The sequence below is a fragment of the Callospermophilus lateralis genome, chromosome X (genome assembly GCF_048772815.1).
Source record: "Callospermophilus lateralis isolate mCalLat2 chromosome X, mCalLat2.hap1, whole genome shotgun sequence".
In the NCBI taxonomy this organism is placed as follows: Eukaryota; Metazoa; Chordata; class Mammalia; order Rodentia; family Sciuridae; genus Callospermophilus; species Callospermophilus lateralis.
In genome coordinates, this window is record NC_135325.1 from 120,686,568 (window position 1) to 120,702,608 (window position 16,041).

Sequence of the window (16,041 nt, forward strand, 5' to 3'; positions counted from 1 at the left end):
GAGAGGCTGATAAGCAACCCAAGTAACTCAGGAGATTTTAGGGAGAGTACATGGGTTCAGTAGATAAAAATGGCTGATTTTTAGGGCAGGAATTAATGAATCCCTGAAAGATCAAGAGTAGATTCAAGGAGATCCTGGTGGGAGAGTTTCTTTTGGAGGGGGATGCCATTAACTCTCCCCACTGCTTCACCATATAATTTTTGGATTATTTTTCTAGGTGGAATGTCATTGTTATTTTGATAGATATTGCATACTAGTCCAAAATAAGGCTGGGGTAGGGAGAGGGGATTCCATCAAAATAGAAGATAGATGGGTGGACTAGATGAAGGAGATTGAGGGAGAGGGGAAAATGATGGAATTAGTGAAGACTGTGGAATGAATCCAACATAACTTTCCTACATGCATATATGAATGTGCCACAGTGAATCTCACCTTTATTATATCTACAAGACAAAACCTATAAAAGAAAAAGAACTAGATAGCAGAAAGATCAGTAGAATAGAGGGAAGGGAACAGGAGGGGTGAGGGTAGAGAAAGGGGAAGTACTGGGGACTGAATTAGAGCAAATTATTTTCCATCCTTTTATAATTTTGTCAAAATGAACCCTAATGTTGACTGAAAAGAACCAATAAAAGTGAGCAAAAAACATGAATAGATATCTCTCAAAAGAAGGTATACAAATGGCCAACATTCATGAAAAAAAAAAAAATGCTTATCATCCCTAAACATCAGGGAAATGCAAATCAGAACTACAAGGAGATTTCACCTAACCTCAGTTAGAATGGCTGTTTTCAAAAAGATATCAAGTGTTTGCAAGGATTATTTGGAGAAAAGGGAGCCCTTAGAAACAATGAGACTAAATGAGTACGGTCATTATGGAGTTTCCTCAGAGAACTCAGTCCATAGATGGCTGACTCAATTCCTCAAGGCTTGAAGTAAGGAAGAACATCATGGCAGAAGAGTGTGTTTTAGGAAAGCAGCTCAGAAAATAATGACCAAGAACCAGAAAAACTAAGCTAAGCTCACAAAATATATACCCAAAGGCATTCCCTCAATGACCCACCTCCTCTAGCCACACCCTACCTGCCTTTGGTTACCACTTAGTTAATTACCATTTTGGATTAATTCACTGATTGGGTTAAGACTTTCATAACCCAATCATTTCACCTATAAATGTACTTGCATTGTCTCACACATGAGCTTTTTTTTTGGGGGGGGGTAGGGGCAACAGTTGGGGGAGGTGATTACTGGCAATACCAAATTTGGCCTGAAATACAGGCCTGACAAACCAACATTGCAGGACATAGAGTGTGCCTAAGTGACTAGGAGAAAATCAAAGATGGAGAGAGATTTACACAGGGGAATACTGGTCGTGGAAACCCACTCGGCTCCCCCCAACCCAGTCTGGCCACTTGCAGGACCTGCTGGGATTGATTCACCTGGCCAGCAATTTGAAAGCCAGAGGTCAGAGAGATTGAGTTTAGAGACTGAACCTAAGAGACCAGGAAATGGGGAGAGGGAGTCCACAGGGGACTATGAATTGGCTTCTCTGCCACAAAAGTGGAACACAGGGGAGATCCCTAGGGTGCAGTCTTCTAGCATGGACTGGCAACTTCTGGACCCTGAATATGTGCTGATTTAAAATCTTCATACCAATCACCACTCAATAAATAACCTTTTAAAGCCTAAACCCCAACTTTAAGAGCTCCACCTATGGGATTTACTCTTACACTCCAATAACCCCAACCTGAGGGAAGACCAGGCATCACACTCCAGCCCACTGCACCTAGCACTGCTAAAAGGGAGGCCAAGAATATTTTTAACTCCACCAGAAATCACTCTTAACTTTTCATCAAGATCTTTCTGTTTTTAATTTTAGTTTTAATTTTGTTTTATTTTTTCTTTCATCTGATTAATTTTCCCTAAATGTTTCATGCACACTTATACATTCATATTTGTTTTTCTCTCATTTCTAGCATTTTTGAAGCCAGCTATTTTTCATGGATCATTATTTTGAAAACATGGATGTTTGGTTAGTATATTTCAGATTTGTATTTTTTAAAAAATTTACCTTATACAGTTTTTCTCTCATTTATCTGTTTCCCTTGATTGTCTTTCTCTCTTTTCTTCTACTAACAGCCAATCTCTATTCTCTCTTTCACCCTTTGTTTAATATTTTACTTCTACTTACTCTTCTCCTACCTCATACTCATCACATCCTATATCACTTCTGTTCTCTCCCTGTCCACCTTTCAAAATTGTAAGCCCTTTTGTAAACTTACTGTTATTACTGTGAGCAATAACTGAACACATTATTTCTGTTTATTGTGACAATTAACATTGTAGATGTCATAGTAGGAACTATTTGTTTTAATTCTATATATTGTTTGCATTGGTTGTTATTATTTGCCTGCCCCTAAATGGTAAGGTACAGGAAACTTTCAGGGACACTATCAGTCCACAAGGTAGAAACTCTACTGCCTCAAATCCATACTATTGGATGGGTAGACACACAAAAAACATGAAAAATCAAGGGAACAAACTGCCCCAAACAGATGAAGATAATTCAATAACAGATTTCATGTGGAAGAAATGTCAGAGAAGGAGTTTAGAATCATCATAGTTAAACTGAGATAAAGGATGATGTAAGGAGTGAAATCAGAGAGAAAATACAGGAAGTGAAAGATCAATAAAGAGAGATTTTGAAAAAAAATTTAGTAGAAAGCCTCACAATGAAGGAATCAATAAACCAAATTAAAAATTCAATAGAAATCATCGCCAGCAGAATAGACCACTTGGCAGAGAGTTTTAGGCAATGAAGACAAAATATATAATAAAATAAAGTTGACCATGGAGAAAAGATGTTAAGAGACCATGAACAGAACTTCCAAGAAATACGGAATAACATAAAGAGACCAAATATAAGATGTATTGGGATATATAAAGGCTTGGAGATAGAACCCAAAGAAATACATAATCTTTTCAATAAAATAATATCAAAAAATTTCCCAAACTTTAAGAATGAAATGGAAAATCAAATACAGGATTCTAATTATAAAAAGTTATAACAAGGGGCTGGGGTTTTGGCTCAGCAGTAGAGCACTCGCCTAGCACATGCAAGGCCCTAGGTTCTATCCTTAGCACCACATAAAAATAAAGATAAAAAACTTTTTAAAAAGTTATGACAAATCCACACCAAGGCACATTATTATGAAAATGCCTACTGTACAGAAAAATGTTAGAATTTTAAAGGCTTCCAGAAAAAAAATGACAGGTCATTTTTACAAGGAAACCAATCTGGATCTCAGCTGATTTCTCATTACAGACTCTAAAAGCTAGAAGGTTTTGGAATAGTACATACCAAGATCCGAAAGAAAATGGATGCCAGCCAAGAATAATATACTCAGAACAATCAAAGTTCAAAATTGGTGATGAAATAAAAATCTTCCATGGTAAACAAAAGTTAAAAAAATTTACAACTAGAAAGCCTGCACTAAAAAACAATAAAATATTTCAAGAAAAAGAAATGGAAATAAAATTAAAAACCAGCAAAGGGAAAAATTACACTAGAAGAATAGTTAATCAAAGGGAAAACTAATTCAAAATAAAAACTAGAAATAAATAAAAATCACAGGGAATAAAAATAACATCTTAATAATAACATTGAATGTAAATGGCCTAAACTCATCATTCAAAAGACATGGAGTGGCAGATTGGATTAAAAAACAAGTCTCAGCCAGTTGTGGTGGCACACGCTTGTAATCCCAGCACCTGTTGTGGCTGAGACAGTAGGATTGTGAGTTCAAAGGCAGCCTCAGCAAAAAGCAACGTGCTAAGCAACTCAGTGAGACCCTGTCTCTGAGTAAAATACAAAATTGGGTTGGGGATGTGGCTCAGTGGTTGAGTGCCCCTGAGTTCAATCCCCAGTACCAAAACAAAACAAAACACAAAAACAAAAACAAGACCCAACATATACTGTCTCAAAGAGACTCATCTCATCCACAGATTGAAGGTGAAAGGATTGAAGAAAATATATCACTCACATGGATCTCAGGAAACAAGCAGAAGTTTCTATCTTCACATCAGATTAGGTGGACTTCAAGCCAAAGTTAATGCAAAGGTACCAAGAAGGTCATTTCATACTGCTTAAGGGAATTATACATCAACAAGACATAAAAAAAAAACATAAATATTTATGCCCCAAACAATGGAGCATCGATATACATTGAACAAACCCTTTTTGATGTCAAGAATCAAATAGACCATAACACAATAATACTGGGTAACTTTAACCCACCTCTCTAATCACTAGATAAAGTCCACCAAATTAAAAACTAAATAAAGAAGCTATAGAACTTTCAAGTACAAAATTAATAATTTAGACTTAACAGACATATATAGAATAGTTCATCCATCAATGATTGGATACACTTTCTTCTCAGCAGCACATGGATTCTACTCTAAAATTGACCATAGTTAGGCCACAAAAAAACTCTTAGTAAATACAAAAACAAAGAAATAGTAACTTGCATTTTATCAGATCATAATGGAATGAAATTAGAAATCAAAGATGAAGTTAAAAATAGAAGCTACTCTAACACCTTGAGATTAAATAATATGCTATTAAATGACCAATGGATACCAGAAGAAATCAGAGGTGATTTAAAAAAAAAATACTTAGAGGGCTGGGGTTGTGGCTCAGTGGTAAAGTGCTTGCCTTGCATGCATGAGTCACTGGGTTCAATCCTCAGCACCACATAAAAATAAATAAATAAACAAACAAACCTATTGTGTCCATCTAAAACTAAAAAAAGTAAATAAAAATTTTAAAAAATACTAGGAAGTAAATGAGAATAGCAATAAAACATAACAAAATATCTGGGACACTATGAATAAAACATACCAAAATCTATGGGACACTTTCCTTTCTTAGGAAAGTTCATTGCATTGAGCTCATTCATTAAAAGAATAGAAAGTCACCAAATAAATAACCTAATATTACATCTCAAAGCCCTAGAAAAAGAATAACAAATCAACACCAAAAGCAGTGGAATACAGGAAATAATTAAAATCAGAGCTGAAATCAATGAAATTGACACAAAAAAATCAATGAAACAAAAACTTGATTCTTTGAAAAATAAATAAAATGGGTAAACCCTTAGATAAGCCAACAAAGAGAAAGAGAGAGAAAACTCAAAATTAATAAAATTTGTGATGAAAAAGAAAATATGATGGAATTTTACTAAAATACAAAGAATATTCAGAAAATATTTCAAAAATTTACAGTTCAATAAAATAGAAAATCCTGAAAGACATTAACAAATTTCTAGAGACATATTACCTACAAAAATTTAATCAGGAGGACATAGAAAATTTAAACAGATGAATTTCAAACAATGAAATTGAAGACACCATCAAAAGCCTACAAACAAAGAAAAGCCCAGGACCAGACAGATTCTCAGCAAAGTTCAAACAGACCTTCAAAGAAGAACACCAAACCTTCTCAAATTATTACATGAAATAGAAAAGGAGAGAACCCTTCCATTCTCATTCTATGAAGCTAGTATCACCCTGATACTAAAATGAGACAAAGACCATAAAGGAAAGAAAACCTCAGACTAATATCCTTGATGAACATACCTGCAAAAATTCTTAATAAAACAAATAAATCACATACAAAAACGTATTTAAAAGACAGTGTGCACCATGACCAAGTGAGGTTTATCCCAGGGATGCAAGGTTGTTTCACCTTATGGAAGTCAATAAATGTAATTCATCATATCAAAAGACTTAAAGATCTCAATAGATGCAGAAAAAGTATTTGACAAAATACAGCATCCATTCATGTTCAAAACACTCGAAAAACCTAGGGATTGTAGGAATATATCTCAATATTGTACAAGACACGGATGTCCTCTTTCACCACTTCTATTCAACATAGCCTTTGAAATTCAAGCCAGAGCAATTAGGCAAAAGAAAGCAAGTAAAGGGATATGAATAGGAAACAAGAGCTCACACTACCCATATTTGCCAATAATTCTATATTTAGAAGATCCAAAAAATCCACCAGAAAACTTCTAGAACTCAAATGAATTCAGCAAAGTAGCAGGATAAAACTTTAACACCCAGGAAAAGCTGATGGCCTCTCTCTTTGGTCAGGTCATTAGGCCACCCAGGATGAGACTATTGAAGTCATATGCATATGGTGCTCCCTAAGTAAACAGACAAAACTCATCCATAAACTCAATTAATAAGACACATGTGTATTTATCTTCTAGAAAGGACTACATCCTGAGAAAACCAAAGAATCTGGAATGAGAAAGTCAGTTGAGCCTGAAAGCTATCCTATCCATAGTGTCCTAGTGAATTCATGTTCAGACCCACCACAATAACAAAAGCACCATTAAGGGCTGTCATTTAATATACAAACAAACTACTGACACCCCCAGATCCTTCACTCTTGGGTAATTTCACAAGCATTTAATTCAAGGTGAACATAAATTAGGAATGATTCATGCTTGCAGATTCATTTATAGGTCCACTTCTTCTACATAGGAGCATGTAGTGGTTTCTGACTGCTTTGAATACACTATCAGGTTATTGTTCACCTCCCCTATCAAATAGTACACATGGATATAAAACTTTATCTTTTTCAGGTATGGTGACTCATGCCTGTAATCCCAGAGACTTGGGAGGCTGAAGCAAGAGGATGATAAGTTCATAGCCAGCCTCAACAATTTAGTGAGGCCCTAAGCAACTTAGCAAGAACCTAAGCAAAAATTCTTAATAAAACAAATTTAAATTTTAATCTCAAAATTAAAAAAAAAAAAGTTATACAGAGATGGGGATGAGGCTCAGTGATTAAGTGCACCTGGGTTCAAACCTCACTACCAAAAAAGCAAAAAAAACTTTATCTTTGTCATGTGTTGCAATTTCCTTACATGATACAATATGAAAACTGAACCTATTTATGGCCACTGTCAAGCAGCAATTAGTAATGGGTGGATTGGCATGGAATTCATTGGCAGTCCCAAGCTCCTTTCTGTTTTCATTCAGCAAGTGCAACTTAGTACTAGAGTGACCAGCTCAAGGAACAACCATGTTGGCCACTTCCACAACAGGCACTATAAGTGTTACTATTACAACTCTCCTTAGCTTTGTACACAACCATCTTCTATGCATTAGTTCAGGGCTTCTGAGAAGCTGATGCCAAAACAGGATTATATGTGCAAGAAATTTTGGAAGGAAGAAACACTTATGAAGAATAAAGGGGAGTAAACCAGAATCTCGAGAGAGACATCAGACTCTGATGAAGATCTGACATCCATGAAGGAAAGTGAAGAAAGGAGGATTAGGAAGGAAGAGCCTCAATTATAGTTCAGTTACAATTGAATTTCACTGAGTTTTATGGAGAATTCTGAGAAAAAATCACCTATTAATGGAGTTCCACTCATAATAATGGCTGTGCTCAAATATTGGCTGGGAGTAGCCTGCAGGAAGCAGGACCTTGGTGCAAATACCGTGATGGATCCAGAAGGGTAGCTGCTGGGGCTATCAGTAAGCATGCTCTCTTCAACAGGAGATCAGAGTGGCACACTTTTATGACCACCACAATATATAATAATAACTTCCCTCCTTTTTTTGAATGCACACTGACCATAGTAAGTAGTTTTCTGCATGGATCACAGAAATGTGGATGACCATAAATTTGGGAGGCTTTCTTGTTTTTGCTCATGGGATAGCAAGTGGTCTTCCCTCCAGGCAGACAACTCTGATGCTGGGTTTGCCACACACCTCTGGAGATGCTTCTGTTGTGTCTGTGCTCCTTTAGTAAGTCACCACTGCACTGTAGCTATATTCCTTTATTTCAAGAAGAAGCATTTGGTAAAGAGATTGTTACACTTTGAGAGGAGCTAACAGACTTAAACTGGATAGTCATGAACAGATCCAACCCAGGGAATCAAGAAGAGGGTCATAGAACAAATAACCTCTCTGTCTTCCTGTTCCAGATTGAACAAACTGTCCCTGTCTGAGGCAGTGACCCATAAGTGTCAACTATCACAAAAGTAGATAGGTCAACCTCAACTTGATTTGGCAGTGGGGAATATCTTAGTCCATTCTGCTATAACAGAATGTCTGATGTATTATACAGCCTCAGGATAACAGGTTAATTTTTTTCACAGTTCTGTTGAGGCTCTTCTGTCTTTCACAATGTGGCAGATGACATCACATAGTACAGATTTATGTGGAGTGTTAGCATCCATGCAGAAAAGAGCAAACACATGGGGTGGCCTTGCTTTATAACAATCCACTCTCAAAGTAACTAATCTCAGTCTCAAGAGGCCTAATCTCTTCTGCAAGATAGGCATTAATCCCTTCCAAGGCTAATTATCTCCCACTAGGCCCCACCTCTTAAGGTTTTCACCACTTTCCAACACCCTTATATTGGCAACCAAGCTTCTAGTACATGGCTCTTTGGGTACAAACTATATCTAAATCATAGCAAATGATCTTATCAGAATCCTATTATCTTAAACAATGTCTCAAATGTTCCTACAGGCAGAGGCCTAATGTTTGTTGGCCTGGGCCTTGGCCTTTTCTGTTCACGAATCTATTCCTTGAAATATCCGTGTCAAGTGGATGCAAAAGACTCAAAGCAAGTAGCATTTATTCTTCCCTCAACCACTTCAAGAACTAGTTTTTCTGTGCAGTTAAAACACTTCCTTGTGTCCCCTCCCTCCCCCTTCATAGAGTTACCCACCTGCCAAGAGTAACCATAAAACTAAATCTTTGATAATCAAAGAACCACTGGGCACAGATTGTATTGTCATCCTCTGGCACCATCAGTCAGACCTCATGGGGTGTTAGGACATAATTTATTTTTATTTTACATGGATTATTCTTCATCAAGAGGTGTCCCTGAGGCTTACCTGAGATTAACAATGAGATAGTTAGGGGTCTTAGTACCAAAGATATGGTTGGTGCCCTACCTCAGATTGTGTTGGATATCTGCATAACTGTGGATCACAGTAGTCCCCCTCTTCACCCATGGGGGATATATTCCAAGACCTTCCTCTAGGATGCCTAAGGCAACAGATACCACCAAACTCTATATATACTATAAATGCATTTTTTGAGAAAGTTTAACTTATAAATTATGTATAGTACAAGATTAACAACAATAACTACTAAAAAGAGAAAAATTATATAATATATGCTATAATAAAAGTTCTGTGTCTCTCTGTCTCTTTCTCTCTCTCTGAAAATATCTTAATTCCTTATTGCACTATAATATTTTCAGGCTGTAGTTGGTCATGGGTGACTGGAACCATGGAAAGTGAAAAAGTGGGTAAGTGGGAGGGGTAAGTCTATTTTTCTGACAGGCAACGTGTACTATGGTCAATGTACTTTTGGATGAATACCTCACCACAAACAGAGCTATCCATCAGCAACCGTTGGAGCTAACCAGAGAGCTCTAAATCACCCACAACCTGAACTTTGGAGTCTATTTTCTCATAACTTAGCCTAGGCTCCATGACTAGAAATTTCAGTGAACTCTATAGGTTTTTATGATGAATTCTATTCCATTATTTAGGACATTGCTTGTTTTACAACATCTTTGGCATATTCATGAACTCCGGAACACCACAGAAAAATCCAATTAATTTCTAACCTCAATGATTAGATTCATCTTTCTGCAAGATAATGAAAGAACAGGAAAGCATATGCCTCATCTTACTAACACTTTGACTTGGAAATAGCCCTAATTAAATACAGTCTTACCCTCATTCTACATGTGATACTGGTGTTTTCTTTCACTCACCTTCCAAAGATAGATTGAAGAGAGGAAGACTAGAGGCAGAGAGACCAAGCTTTTTGAATTAGAAACCAATACAAAGGTAGTGAGAATGGAGAAGGGTGAGATTCTTTGATATTTAGGAGATAAGATTAGTGGAACTTAGTGATTATTACATGAAAGGAAGAGGGAAGAAACTAGGATTCTGATTTACAGATTTTTAGTGTAATTGTTTTGTTTTGGAAGAATGGAGATGTATTCATTCAACTAATGTTCACTGAACCTATAGCAGCAGCCAGGCAGTATTTGATGGTGTGGATAAAGAAGAAAAAACATTAGTAGACAAAAATTAATATAAAATTATAGATCATTACAAAGACAAATAGATATCATGTGTCTCTTCATAAGGTGTACTGAGAAGGGCAGAGTATCACCTCTGTGGTTTTTCCTTCTTAAAGGTGAATCAGCTGAATGTAATCATGTACAAACATCAGACAAGCCAAAATTGATGACCGTTTTACAAACTAAATTTGTTGAATCCTTCACAATTGTCAGGGTCATAAAATATAAAGAAATACTGAGGAATTGTTTTAGATAGAAGAATATTAAAAAGACATGACGATTAAATGCAACATGACTCTGGATCAGATCTTGAACCAGAAAATGCTGTTGTATTTTGTTACAATGGAAATTGTTGGAACAATTGGCTAAATATTAGGACTATAGATTATATAGCACAACAATGCTAATTTCCTGATTTTGATGATTGCACTGTGGTTATTTAAGAAAATGTTGTTTTTAGGAACTACACATTGAAGTACAAATGTTTCCGTATTTATGATGGTTTCTTTTATGATTTTTCCACATTGCCATGATGTAAAAGTAATATACATTCAGTAGGAACTATACTTTGAGGGCTGTGGTTGTGGCTTAGAGGTAGAGCAAATGCCTAACATGTCTGAGGCACTGGGTTCAATTCTCAGCAGTGCATATAGATAAATAAATAAAAATAAAGGTTAGTTCATGTGCTCAATAAAAAATCTATTAGTAGTAATGCTGGTGATAGACATTTCTAGAGCTTGTAGCTTTTCCTGGTTCTCCTTTCTTTCCAGGCACATGTTTCCCTTGAGAGAATAACAGTCCTATACTTTACTTTGGCTAACGAAGTGCAAGCAGAAAAGATAACATTTCCTTTCTGACTGCAGCATTGAAGAGTTACTATGATTTGGTTCTCCACTCTCTTTCCCAGAAGTAACAATTTGAAATCTCATGATAGCAGTGTCATAAGATGGTGATAAGCCTCTGTCAGTCCAAGACTCAGTGACAACAATAAACAGAGGTTTCCTCCCAACTGCTGTTCACATGTGGTATGAGAAAGCAAGAAAACTTTGATGTTTAAGGCAAATCTTTGGCATTTTACCAAGACTTTTTAAAATCATCTTTAGCCACACTAATAACTCTTCCTAAATCATGAAGAATTTGGGACTTTTCTAGACACCTTGGCATCTTGTACCAGTCTCCAAATAGGAGAAAATAGGCATTATTCAACTCTCTCACCTTGTTCATGGGGTGACAACAATTGGATGCAAGGTTTGGAAATATAATCATTTAACAGAAGAATCTCAGTTCAATGAAAAAAAAAAAAAGCCACCAAGCAGATGTGTGATTACTTCAAGACATCCTGTATTAAGGCTCCCAAACAGTGAGTAGATGTTGGTAAACATTGAATATATCTTTCTCTTTCTCTAAATTAACCCCCAATTCTATTATTCATATTGAAGTACAATAGGATTAATGACATTAAAACCAAATCTTGTGGGAAAGTATAAGAGGTGAGGTCACGGATGATTTCCTGAAGAAGTGATACTTGAGTCTTGAATGAAGAGGAAGAATTAGCTGGGGTCAAAGAAATAGGAAGCGTGTGCAAAGGCAAAAGATAGAATCACATGTCTGGGGAAGTTTGGCATGATCCTAACATCTGTGTGATGTGGACACCAAAAGCTGAAGTGCAGAACAGGTGAGCTTTCAAAAATCAGGGAAAGGAATGTGGATTGTCAGGGAACTTAGCAGCTATGGAAGGTCATTGAGCAAGAGAGTGACATGATCATGTTTACATCTTTATGAGTATATAATAGTTACAGTGTGGTGAATGGGTTGGAGTAGGCAAGTTCACAGGTAAAGATGAGTTAAGAGACTATATTAGGGGGCTAGAGATAATAAAGCAGGAGGCATCCATCATAGTGGTAGAGAGATTGAAGATATCATGTATAAGTCAGGGTTCTCCAGAGGAAAAAGTTTAGTCATTAATACATAACAGATATAGATTTATTTTAAGGAATTTTCTTATTTGATTGAAGGGGCTGGAAAGTTCAAATTTCATAGGGCAGGCTGGAAACTCAGGTAGAAGTTGAAGTTGTACTCTTGAGGTAGACATTGTCCTTACTTAATGCTCTAAGCTATTTCAGCAAATTAGATAAGGCTGACCCAGAGTTTGGAGGAAATATCCTTTACTTAAAGTCAACTGAATGTAGCTGTTAGCCCCATCTACCAAATAGCTTCAAGCAACACCTGGAATAGTGTTTGATTGAATAGCTTGGCTGAATGCCTCACCAAATTGATACATAAAACTAATCAGTACAGATAATTTCAGAGATAGAGAGATTTTTTGATGGAATGATGGGAATTTTAGAATATAGAGGAATCAAGGAAGATTCAGATTTCTACTTGAGAAGCTGAATAAAAGTGCCAATGATTGGGATAGAAAAGTGGAGAATGTGCAAGTTTCTGGTGGATAATCAGTCAACTTTGGATAGAAGAAATTTTAAGAGCTTGCAAATTATCTCAGTGGAGATGCTTAAGCGGAAGTCAATAGAGAGATTTAAACTGTCAGTAAGTCATCAAGATATAATGGTGAGTCAGCCATTTGGGGAGACAGTGTAGAGTAAGGAAGGAAAGAGAGGAAGGCCTAGAAGAGGGTCCTCAACAAACACAACACTTAGTAGAAGAGGAGGAATCAACACAGTCAATGAAAAGCAACAAGCAGAAAAGCAGACTTCAAGGAGCCAGCCGTTATTTAAGTAGAAATAGTCATTGGTTAGGAGAGCATTTAGGAAACAACTTTTAGCCAAGGAAAGTAATGAAGGTCTGATCTAGGGATGTTAATGTAGGAATAGAAGAATGGGCCCGAGGAGAATTTTGAGGCAAAATCAATATGCTTCTAATTGGATATGAGTGTTAAGAATCCAAGATGACCCAGAAGTCTTGAATTGAAGGCATCGGAGGAAGGATGAGGATATCCATAGGGAAAAATGTCCCGACCGGCAGGACACATCAATGAAGGCGGCGAACCTAGGCGGGGAGGAATGAAGGGACAAGAGACACGAGGGATGACAGCAAGACAGGAGTTCTGATCAAGCTGCAATTTTTTATTGTTCACACAGGGGTATTTATATGCTGGGGAATGGGGAAGCTCTCTTATCGGCAGTTGCTGGATGTCTGCACAAGGTGAGGTAACCCCAGGATGTTTCAGGAAGACAGATGGCCGCAGGATGTCTCAGGGAGATAGATGGCTGCAGGATGTCTCAGAGAGATAGATGGCTGCAGGATGTCTCCCAGGCAGGATGTCTCCCAGGGGGCTGTTTCTTGTAAGTGTCAGGCTATTCTTTGAAGGAGAACTTCCTTCTAGCCCCTGACAGAAAAAGAAATCAGGAAGACATAATGATTTAGAAAGAGAAGACTAAAGTTCAAGTTTCAACATAGTTTTAGGTGTGGCAGAATATCTATCCCTTTTTTCCAAACATACCATACTGTCATACCCTTTCATTATTCTTGGTATCTCTTTAGCCTCCTCCATGAAAATACCCTTTCCTACCTTGGTTGCCTGGTCATTTTCTACTCAATCTTCAAGTCTCAAATTAAATCACACTTCTCAGTAGGTTTTGCTAATAACCCCAGGCTAAATTATTCCCTCTAATCCATGTTCCTGCAGCACTGTATTCATACCTGTTTTTAAGAGCGTTCCTCACATTACATTATAATTTTATTTTAGTGTCTGTCACCCCCACTAGGCAGATGTTCACAGATTGCAAGGCCTGTAACTTATTTCATCAGATTCTTCTAGAAGCAAGAACATTGAACTTGCTCAGTTGGTTGGTTGCAGCTTGGAGCTCAGGAATAGAGCAAGGCTATATAAATGGGGAGTGAATTTCCATTGACAATAGGTGATCTCTTGAGAAATGGAAATAAATACATAACCCAGTGGTGGGAGGTTTTTTTTTTTTTTTTTTTTTTTTTTTTTTTGGTTGACGTAGAGACCACAAAGAATAGGAGGCAATAGGTTAAATCTTAGGGAATATACGTAATTAGAAAATTGATCAAGTATTAGGAGGACAAGATAATTGTATGTTGTGCATTTATTATCTATTAAATGTATTTATTGGATGAATGCCATAGGCCAGTCATATTTACACACTTAAAATACAGCTATACGTGAGACAGATGAGATCTCTTATCTCACAAATCTTTCAGGATGGTAGGGTCACAAAGATTCACTCAGTTGAAGAAGGCAGTTAGGGGTTGTGGATGTAGCTTAGTGACAGAACACTTGCCTAAGGTGCACAAGGCCTCAGTTCAATCCCCAGAACAAAAAAGAATAAAAAATTAAATAATTAGAGAAGTTAAATATTTCAAATGCAGTAAACAGTTTGAGAAAGACAAATATTTTAGTAGCTTTGAGATTTGAAAATTGGAAGGCAATTGAAAGGCATGTAGCCAGTTTGATTCCAAGAATAATGGCCAATATTTGTAATGGAAAATAAGTTAAATTCAGGTGCTAATGTATGGAAGTAGGTAATAGAGATTTTGGAATTAAGTAGGTGCTTGGGATGAAAAGCTGGGGGGCAGAAGCAGGAGGAGGTAGAATAATCAGATAATGTAAGATCCAAAAGAGGGGAGAATGACCACTGCACTGATACTCTGGTCTGGGAAGCAGGAGGTGGAACAATATTCATCCAAGGGGTTTCTAATACAGTGATTAACCCAAGAGTGTTCATCAGTATGAAGTTAAATTTCAACCAATTCAAGGGGAAGGGAAGAGGAGACAGGGAAAAGTGTGAGGATTTAGGTTAGTTTCTTCATATTAGGATGAAGATTTTTAAAGAGGCAAGGTGTAAGGAGCTAATGAATGACTGTCAGAAGTGGAATGTGCTTGAGTGACAGTTGCCCTGAACTAAGTAGGTGTGACCTTATTGAAGGTGATAGTGGCTGTTATGGTTTGGACAATGCAAGAAAGTTCAGAGGAGAAATTATTGGGTTGTGAGAGTCTTAACCCAATCAGTGAATTTATCTCCTGATATAAATTAACTGAGTGGTAACTGGAGGCAGGTGGGGTGTGACTGGAGGAGGTGGGAATTGGGGATGTGGCTATGGGGTATATACTTTGTATTGAGTCTCTCTCTGCTTTCTGATCATCATGTGAGCAGTTTCCCTCTGCCATACTCTTCCACCATGATGTTCTGCCTTACCTTAAGCCCTGAGGAATGGAGCCTGCTGTCTATGGACTGAGACCTCTGAAATTCTGGGCCCTTAAATAAACTTTTCTTCCTCTACATTTGTTTGGTCAGATCTTTTAGTTACAGTGGAAAAAAAGCTGACCCAAACAGTGGCTTTCCAAACATCTTCCCTAATTTATTCAGGTATGCCTTCCTATATTGTTCAAGGTAGATGGCTAAAAGCTACATTTTATAGATTCTCCTGCAGACATGGTTAGGGGTGTGATTTACATACAACCAGTCAGATGAAATTTCAATATATTTGAAGGGAAGGCAATTCTACATAGGAAAGTGAAGCAGCATGCAAAGTATCAATTTTGCTGGTGAGGGTCTGGAGCCAACAGTTCTGGCAGCAGGTCCTAATCCCCTGATCCCAGCTCAAGTACTCTTTTCCTAGGACCAATAGTTCTGGAATTGACTTTTTGATTCCCTAACTTCTTAACAATAGCAAATGTAACAGTTTCTTTCACTGGATCCCAAACATACCCCATAACAGATTTGTTAGTGTGGATCACTTTTGAAATTCCTCTTTCCTCTAAATGACAAAATTATTTTCAGTAATATTAATTAAATCTTATCAATAAAAATAATGGGCCAGGAAAGAAATGCTTGAAATGTAAAAATTCTCTCTATTGATCTGTATATGTAAAATCATACCAGAAAAATAAATGACACAATAAATGATAGAGTATAAAG